Genomic DNA, 9,072 nt, shown 5'->3' with positions numbered 1-9,072 from the left:
TTTTAAGATTTTATTTATTTATTTGACAGAGAGAGATGACAAGCAGGCAGAGAGGCAGGCAGAGAGAGAGGAGGAAGCAGGCTCCCTGCTGAGCAGAGAGCCTGATTTGGGGCTCAATCCCAGGACCCTGGGATCATGACCTGAGCCAAAGACAGTGGCTTAACCCACTGAGCCACCCAGGCATCCCTCTTTTTTTTTTTTTTTTTTAAACTAAACTGACGTTCAACCCAAACAGCTGGAATCAGTGCTTATCTAAAAGCAAAAATAAATAAATGTTTAAAGATTAAAAAATAAATAAAAGCAGATTTAAATTCAACACTCCCTGCTATAGAGACCCTATCATGATTCTTAGCCAAAGCTTACTCCAATAAGGGATGGGGCAGAGGTTTGGGCCAAGAGATTGTGGGAAGTCTGGTTTGGCTCATGTTTCCAATAACTCTCCTCATTCTGAGACCAGGAAAGGCAAGAGAGGACAGGTGCTCTTGCTTGCTGGTCAAATAATGATCAAATTCGAATCAGTGACTCAGCAGCTCTATTAGGACACAGAATCACACCTCCTGACCTCAGTCTGCAACTAATGGTCAACAGGTCATTTGAAGGCAGCCTCACAATTATTAAATAAAGCAAAGGTGCTGAAAATAAAACAGCTTATCATCTCCAACAAAGAAAAAGAGCCAAGAGAACCATGGACAAGACTCTTAATTCTTCTGATCCCAGAGATGTGAAAAAATATTGCCAACCTGGAAAACAGGAAGCATCTGGTTATTTTACGAAGAAAGGAGTCAACTACAAAAAAAGAACAAGGAGAGGAGGAGAAGGTACACAGATTGAAGCATTCTTAGTCAGAAAGAGCAGAAGGTGATGTAATGCCTGACATTTGCTGGAATGTGTGCTACTCTGAGGCAAAGGTTGAATATTTTAAGGAAAAGTTAAAAATATAGCATCTGTATTAGACTCCACCAGGCATGAACTTCCAGAGACACCTATGTATATGGAAGGAAGTAACAGTTTACCACACAACCTGGCTATCACATACCACTTACTGAAGAACTTACCACTGACAGTTGGAAGAAGATGCATCTTTGTGTTTATCAAATAAACTCAGAAAAATAGTACTAAAAAACCTAGGAGTTTCAGAAGAGGTTTGTCCTGCTGCTTACAATGTCCACTGCAATCTTGTTTTTTATTGTTGTTCATTTTTGTTTTGGGTCCCCCCCCCCTAAAGATTTTATTTGACAGACATCCCAAGTATGTAGAAAGTGGGGGGGGGGTAGGTGTGAGGAGCAGGCTCCCTGCTGAGCAGAGAGCCCAATGCGGGGCTGGATCCCAGGACCAAGGCTAGGCTTTAACCCACTGAACCACCCAGGTGCCCCTGTTTTGTTTTGTTTTTAAGATTTTTATTTATTTATTTATTTGTTTATTTGAGAGAGAGAGCACCTGAGCATGAGGGATGGGGAGTGGGAGGAGGCAAAGAGGTACAAAGGGAGAGGGAGAAGCAGACTGCCCATTGGGCAGGGAGCCAGACCTAGAGCCAGATCCCAGGACCCTGAGATTATGAGCTGAGCTGAAGGCAGGCACTTAACCAACCAGGCCACCCAGACACCCCAGCTGCAGTGTTTAAAAAGGCTTCCCTCATCAGCCAGTCTGGGAGGGACTGACCAGCCCAAAGAAAGCCTAAACTGTGGTGTTTCCGTCAAAGTGTTCAGGAGCAGAAAAACTGCCCAAGTATGTACATCTCCAGTCTGTAAATTGAGATCTACCAAATCATTTCTGCCCATCTTTTTCTTAGCTGTTTATAGGCATGGGCTTTCACTCATGTATCTGTATCTGCCTATTGACCTGTGAGCTGGACTCACATACTCGGAGGTTTCCCTACCTCCCCTGTCCTTGGGATGTGGGGTGCTTGCCTTTCCTGCTCCCAGAGGCAACTCCAAGGACACAGCCTTGAGATAGGGATGTGGTTATTGAGAGCACTGACATTGTACATGACTGAACCCGGTCAAGGCCACCTTATAAACTTTTAAGATTTGGCCGGTGGGTGTGAGCCACAACTGTGAGGTAGGATCACTGTGGTATTATTAAATTACTGATTTTTCTTTTCTGAAAATACATTTGAGCATCACTTCTGGGGAAACTACAACTTTAAGGGACTCAGTCTCATTTATTTTCCAAAGACGAAAGCAGAAACTGAATTACCCTCATTGTGCCAAGTGGCCATCATTGGTTGGGTTTGTTGTTTAAATTTTGTCAAGAAAATAATCCCATTTCACTCACTGTGCCTTTTGTCATTAGGGAAGGAGGAATGACTCCCGGTTCTAATTACCTCAGTGTGCCTGTCTAATTTAAAGTCATGTTGAGAGAGGCTCCATTCCAATTTCTGGGCCAAGCTGAATTAACCCCAAGCAGAGCCACTGGAAGTTGTTATTTGCAAAGATTGCTGTTACCATTTAGAAATAAGTGCACTACCTAAATTTCCTTTAGAGAAAAACTCTCCACCTATAAAAAATTGCCTTATGGGGTGCCTGGGTGGCTCTGTCAGTTAAGCATCTGCCTTCCACTCATGTCCTGATCCTGGTGACCTGGGATCAGCCCTGCATCAGGCTCCCTGGTCGGTGGAGAGCCTTCTTCTCCCTCTCCCTCTGCTGCTGCTCTGCCTACTTGTGCTCTGTGTGTATGTCAAATAAATAAATAAAATCTTTTTTAAAAATTGCCTTGACAAAAACAGTTGTGATTTGACTAATCATTTTGCCTCTTTAAATGATGAGTGTTGTGCAAGTTGGATACTCAATGAGCCCACACTGCACTGTGGATACATATCTGTGTTTAGGAGCTATGAGAACAGAAGGTGCTGTGTACAGAAAGGTTGCTTTGAAGCAATATTTGCAAAACATGCAAACATCTGTATCTGTATTTGAAAAAAATAAAACAGGTTTTTGTTGCTTAAAAAAATTGTTGTTTCTCATCTTGCCGCAGTCCAAGATAAGCCTTGTATGCAAGTTCCCTTTGCTCATTAAACCTGCCACCTACAAACCTGGAGGGGCCTCGTCATCATCTCTCCCTCTCTTCCGAGTATAGAGGCTGGTTTCAGATTTCACCAGGGAAACTCCAGGAGGCTGGTGAGCCAACAGCAGCTCCTGCCATCTCCCTGGAAGGAATTTACCAAAGTTTTTATAGTCTAATCCATACACTTGAGTGCACAGAGTCAACATTTATTAGATACTTCTGAACTTGATCATTTCAAAGAATATTTTTGTCGTTTAAGGGGGGGGGGGTGCCCTTCCTTTTCCCCTTGAGCCATTCTAGCAGATGCAGGTAGATGTTACGCAGACCTGTGCTGTCAGAGCTGCCCCAGGTTGCTCTCACGTACAACTGGAGATCCTAAGGCCATAGTCAACCACGGCCACTGGAAACATGCTAAAAAATGTTTAACTTAAAAAAAATGTATACTAACCATCACAGCTTGCCTCTAAAGGACTAAAATCTTTTTCTTCTTCAGGTCTTGATGATTCTTATACCTCTTTTTATTATTTTATTTTATTATTATTATTATGTATTTCTGTCATCAGGATGAAAGCTATTTGAGGTAAGATTTGTCTTACTCATCTTTTTTTTTTCCCTTGTCTTACTCATCTTTGTATGGCCTCTAAGACTTAGCAAGTGGTAGGAACTCATAGGTGTTGAGATGAATTAAAACTAATAATTTGGCATCAACCATATGAGGGATACTGTCCTACATAATTGGTACAAAATATCCAAAGTTGCATTCATTGTATCATTCACATCTAGCAATCAAAAGCCTGTTCATTGACCTGTATTTGTAATGGCTAATGTCACTAGCATTCTCCCAGATACCAATCACCCTCACTGATTCTCTCCACGAGCCACCTAGTTGTATTGTTTCTCCTTGTACAGCTTCTCTTCCGGCTTCTCATTTCTTCTGTCCTGCTCCAGGTCTAGTATTTCCTAGCAGGCACCGTAGAGGACCCTCCCAATTTGTCTCAGTCCTCTCTGGTGAACGCTTCTCACCACCACCAGGGAAACCTCCCTCATACAGATAACCATTTACTTTTCCTCTGCAAAAGCTTCAAAACATTCTCAGTTACCCAAGACCTAAATGGCCTCTCCAAGGCCCTCTGCTCTGATCTCAGCCAGGCCTAATTTCCAGCTAATCAGTTCCACCAAACCCTTAAGCAGGCCCTTTGCCACTCTGTGTCTTTATGCAGACCGTTCCCTAAAGTTTCCAATGAAATTCAGATTTGTTGGGGCCAAGTTTAACAGAAAGAGTTATGGGAGGATACCTGGAACTTCCTCAGCTATTAGAAATCATGCATTTCTTTAGCTGTAAGAGCACAGAAGAGCCAAACCTGGAAACCAAGATGCTCAACATCTCTCCTATCCTATATACCATGCAGGGAGCAAACTCCATGGGAACAAAACAATGAATGTATATTTTGACTCTGCAAGGGCAGGGATTTCTGTCTGTTCTGTTCCCTAATCTCCCAAGTTATTAGAACGGTGCCTATCACATAGCAGAAACTAAATAAATACTGGTTAAATGGGGGAAAACATCACAAGGCATGTTGTATATGGGAGAAATTGGGGCCAAGATCCATTTCATGGGTACCCGCTCAATACTGGCAGTGTGTGAACCTTGGGGACAACATAGGAATCAGGAAACCATGTTCCACTCTTGAGGAGCCTGAAGTTCACAAAAGGAGACAGCATTGAGAGATAATTTGGAATAACTCAAGTGGGGAATCTTTGAAGTTAGGCCTCTATTTCCTCAACGGTCAAGGAAGAAATCAGCTAAACCTTCTATGGTCCCTGGCCCCTTCTTAAACATGTCTGTGTATTTCCCAGATGAAAGCCCCTGGAGGCCTGGGCTGTGCCTCTCATCTTTGTACTCCCGCAGTACCTGGTGCAGTACCTTGCAACTAATCTTTGCTATCACCTGCTTTTGTCATTAATCTGACTGGGCTTCAATTTTCTAATTTTTTTTAAGACTTTATTTATTTAACAGACAGAGATCACAAGTAGGCAGAGAGGCAGGCAGAGAGAGAAAGAGAGAGAGAGGAAGGGAAGCAGGCTCCCTGTGGAGCAGACAGTCCGATGCGGGGCTCAATCCCAAGACCCCAGGGATCATGACATGAGCCGAAGACAGAGGCTTTAACCCACTGAGCCACCCAGGTGCCCCAATTTTCTAATTTTTTAAGGCAGAAATAAAAGTAGAGGTAAAGAAGAAAACTTCTCCCAACATTCTATTAAGAAACAGGTACCTGGGGGCACCTGGGTGGGTCATGATCCCGGGGTCCTGGGATTGAGTCCCGTATCAGGCTCTCTGCTTGGCAGGGAGACTACTTCCTCCTCCCTCTCTCTGCCTGCCTCTCTACCTACTTGTGATCTGTCAAATAAATAAATAAAATCTCTAAAAAAAGAAAGAAAGAAAAGAAACGTGTACCTCCCTCTTACACTGTTGATGGGAATGCAAGCTGGTGCAGCCACTCTGGAAAACAGCATGGGGTTCCTCAAAATGTTGAAAATAGAGCTACCCTATGACGCAGCAATTGCACTGCTGGGTATTTACCCTAAAGATACAAACATAGTGATGCAAAGGGGCATGTGCACCCAAATGTTTATAGCAGCAATGTCCAAAATAGCCAAACTATGGAAAGAACCTAGATGTCCATCAACAGATGAATGGATAAAGAAGATGTGGTATATATACACAATGGAATACTATGCAGTCATCAAAAGAAATGAAGTCTTGGGATGCCTGGGTGGCTCAGTTGGTTAAGCGGCTGCCTTCGGCTCAGGTCATGATCCCAGCGTCCTGGGATCGAGTCCCACATCGGGCTCCTTGCTCCGCGGGGGGCCTGCTTCTCCCTCTGACTGTGCCTTCCACTCTGTCTGCCTGTGCTCGCTCTCGCTCGCTCTCTCTCTCTGACAAATAAATAAATAAATCTTAAAAAAAAAAAAAAGAAATGAAATCTTGCCATTTGCAATGACGTGGATGGAACTGGAGGGTATTATGCTGAGTGAAATAAGTCAATTGGAGAAAGACAACTATCATACGATCACCCTGATATGAGGAATTTGAGAGGCAGGTTGGGGCGTCATGGAGGGGAGGGAGGGGAAAAAATGAAACAAGATGGGACCAGGGAGGGAGACAAACCCGAAAAGACTCTTAATTTCAGGAAACAAACTGAGGGTTGCTGGGGGGTGGGGTGGGAGAGATAAGGTGACTGGGGGATGGACCTTGGGGAGAGTATGTGCTATGGTAAGTGCTATGAATTGTGTAAGCCTGATGATTCACAGACCTGTACCCCTGGGGCAAATAATACATTGTACATTAATAAATAAATAAGTAAATAAATAAATAAGAAACGGGTACCCCCAGTAAATAAACCCTATGATATGCGACAGCATAGAAAAGAACAGGCAGGAAAGCTTCCACATTCAGACAATGACCCAGGCTTTGAGCATTTTCTTAACAACCTTAAGCCTTGGCTTCCTTTTATCCATATTGTGTGAAGAATTATACCTGCCTCACAGGATTAAGAGAACCTAATCAGATAATAATGTGAAATTATGGGGCACTTGTGTGGCTCAACTGGTTAAGCGTCTGCCTTGGGCTCCAGTCAGGATCTCTGTGTCAGGCTCCCAGCTCAGTGGGTTGTCTGCTTCTCCCTCTGCTCCTCACCACACCCCCTTGTGCTCTTTCTCAAATAAATAAAATCCTTTTTTTTAAAAAGGTATGTGAAATTGCTCTCTAAGTATGAAGAACATTCCCTTCCATTAGTTAATACTATTCCCATATGTGTGGCTACAAACCCACTTTGCACTGCCACTGCCTTCTTCCCTAACCTAGTCAACCAAGTAGAGTATAGAAAGATTTTGTCTTTTGTCTCATAAATTCCCTAGATTTAAACTACTGCCTGTCACATGTGTAGAATTTAAAATGTAGGTAAAAATGGACTCTATTATTTTTGGAAATATTTGTTGATCAGTATGAGAAAAGAAAATAAGAAAGTTAGGAAAACAGGTTAAATGTTATAAGTACTTTTGGTTCATTGCATTTAGAAAAAAAAAATGACATACCAAAAAATAAGGAAATTATTCAAAGAAGAGAAACAAAAGTTCACAGAGACATTTACTGCAAAATTATTTACAACAATGGAGAATCGTGGCTTTTAACCCAGCTCTAGTAAAGCAGAATTCATGTAACATATTCTTGAGCTCACCCCCAGTTTTTTGGATTCAGTAGATTTGGTCCAACACCTAGAAATTTGCTTCGAGCCCCAATGGCTCAAACAATGGCTATGGTGCAATTATTTTTTTAAATATTTTATTTATTTATTTGACAGACAGAGATCACAAGTAGGCAAAGAGGCGGGCAGAGAGAGGGGGAAGCAGGCTCCCTGCTAAGCAGAGAGCCCGACGTGGGGCTTGATCCCAGGACCCTGGGATCATGACCTGAGCTGAAGGCAGAGGCTTTAACCCACTAAGCCACCCAGGTGCCCTATGGTGCAATTATTAAATGGACATTTTTAAAAAGATAATGTAGGGGCACTTGGGTGGCTCAATTGGTTGTGACTGACTCTTGATTTGGCTCAGATGACGACCTCAGGGTTCTGGGATGAAGCCCTGCATTGGGACAGGCTCCGTGCTCAGCCAGGAGTCCGCTTGTCCCTCTCCCTCTGCCCCACCCTCAGCTCATGCTCTCTCTCTCAAATAAATAAATAAAATCTTAAAAAAGATAATGTAGCAATATGGAAAAACATGATGATTGCTTATAAAATGTAAAAATCTGTGTTCAGGGGCACCTGGGTGGCTCAATGGTTAAGCCTCTGCCTTCAGCTCAGGTCATGATCCCAGGGTCGTGGGATCGATCCCCACATCGGGCTCTTTGCTCAGCGGAGAGCTTGCTTCTGCCTGTCTCTCTGCCTACTTGTGATCTCTCTCTGTCAAATAAATAAATAAAATCTTTTTTAAAAAAATCTATGTTCATTCAGAATCAAGCAATACGCGGATTTGAGATTTTATGAATCCTTCAGAAAAAAACAAACAGCAGTTGTTTCTGCCCTTCCCATAAGCATTAATAATTAGTGGAGTCAATAGTTACTGAACTTCAGCAAAATAGCTTAATTTGTCAGGAGACAAGAGGACAAGCCACAATGCAGAACCATGCCATTAACTTATCATAAAAAACACAAACCGACAACTACACAACTACTACCAGAAATTGAGAACCCAGAAATGTTGGCATCCTGACAATTTAGTGTGCAGATATTATAGTCACACACATATAAAACTACTGTGGCTCTCCCAGAACCACCCAAAAGATTAAAGAACTTTGACTTTGTTAGATTAAAAGGTTTAGGTATCCTTTTTAATCCCTTGGCACCTTTAGCTGAACTGCATTCTCTGGTACTACAGACAAGAAGAATCAAGAAGTTTGCTAACTTTAAAGAAGAGGGGGAAGGCAGAGGGAGAGAGAAACTCAAGCAGCCTTCATGCCCAGAATGAGCCCGACATGGAGTTCAATCTCACAACCCTGAGATCATGACCTGAGCTGAAACCAACAGATATCTAAATGTCTGAGCCACTCAGGTGCCCCAAGAAGTTTGCTAATTTATAAAATAGTGATTTTTTTTTTTTAGTAGTCTCCTGTTTGGAGCCCAATCTTAATCTCGGATAATTTAAGCATTTAGTAGATGAGTACCTTTCCGTCATGCCTCTTCACTTCCCTGGGAAACTGTGTCATGCTCCTCTGTCCCATTAATGCAGGCGTGGTGGATGCTAGAATCATTACCAGGTTGAGTTAAACCAGCTGTGACTTAAAAGATTCAAGCCAAAGTCCATCTTCTCTCTTTTGAGATAACTACCTCTAATTCCTACTTTATGGAGAGCAAACCTAGCCATGAACCTCCGAGCCCAGAAATAGCTTTCTTCTCAAAACGGACAGAAAGAAACAACGTACTCTAGTAACTCAATTACTTGTGACATCTACAAACATAATGCAAACTCTTAGCCATGACCCTGCCAGCATAATCAGGGCTAAGGGTAAACTCT

Source organism: Mustela nivalis, assembly GCF_964662115.1.
Source record: "Mustela nivalis genome assembly, chromosome: 5".
In the NCBI taxonomy this organism is placed as follows: Eukaryota; Metazoa; Chordata; class Mammalia; order Carnivora; family Mustelidae; genus Mustela; species Mustela nivalis.
The sequence above is the reverse complement of the archived record's forward strand: the minus strand, read 5'-3'. Positions refer to the sequence as shown.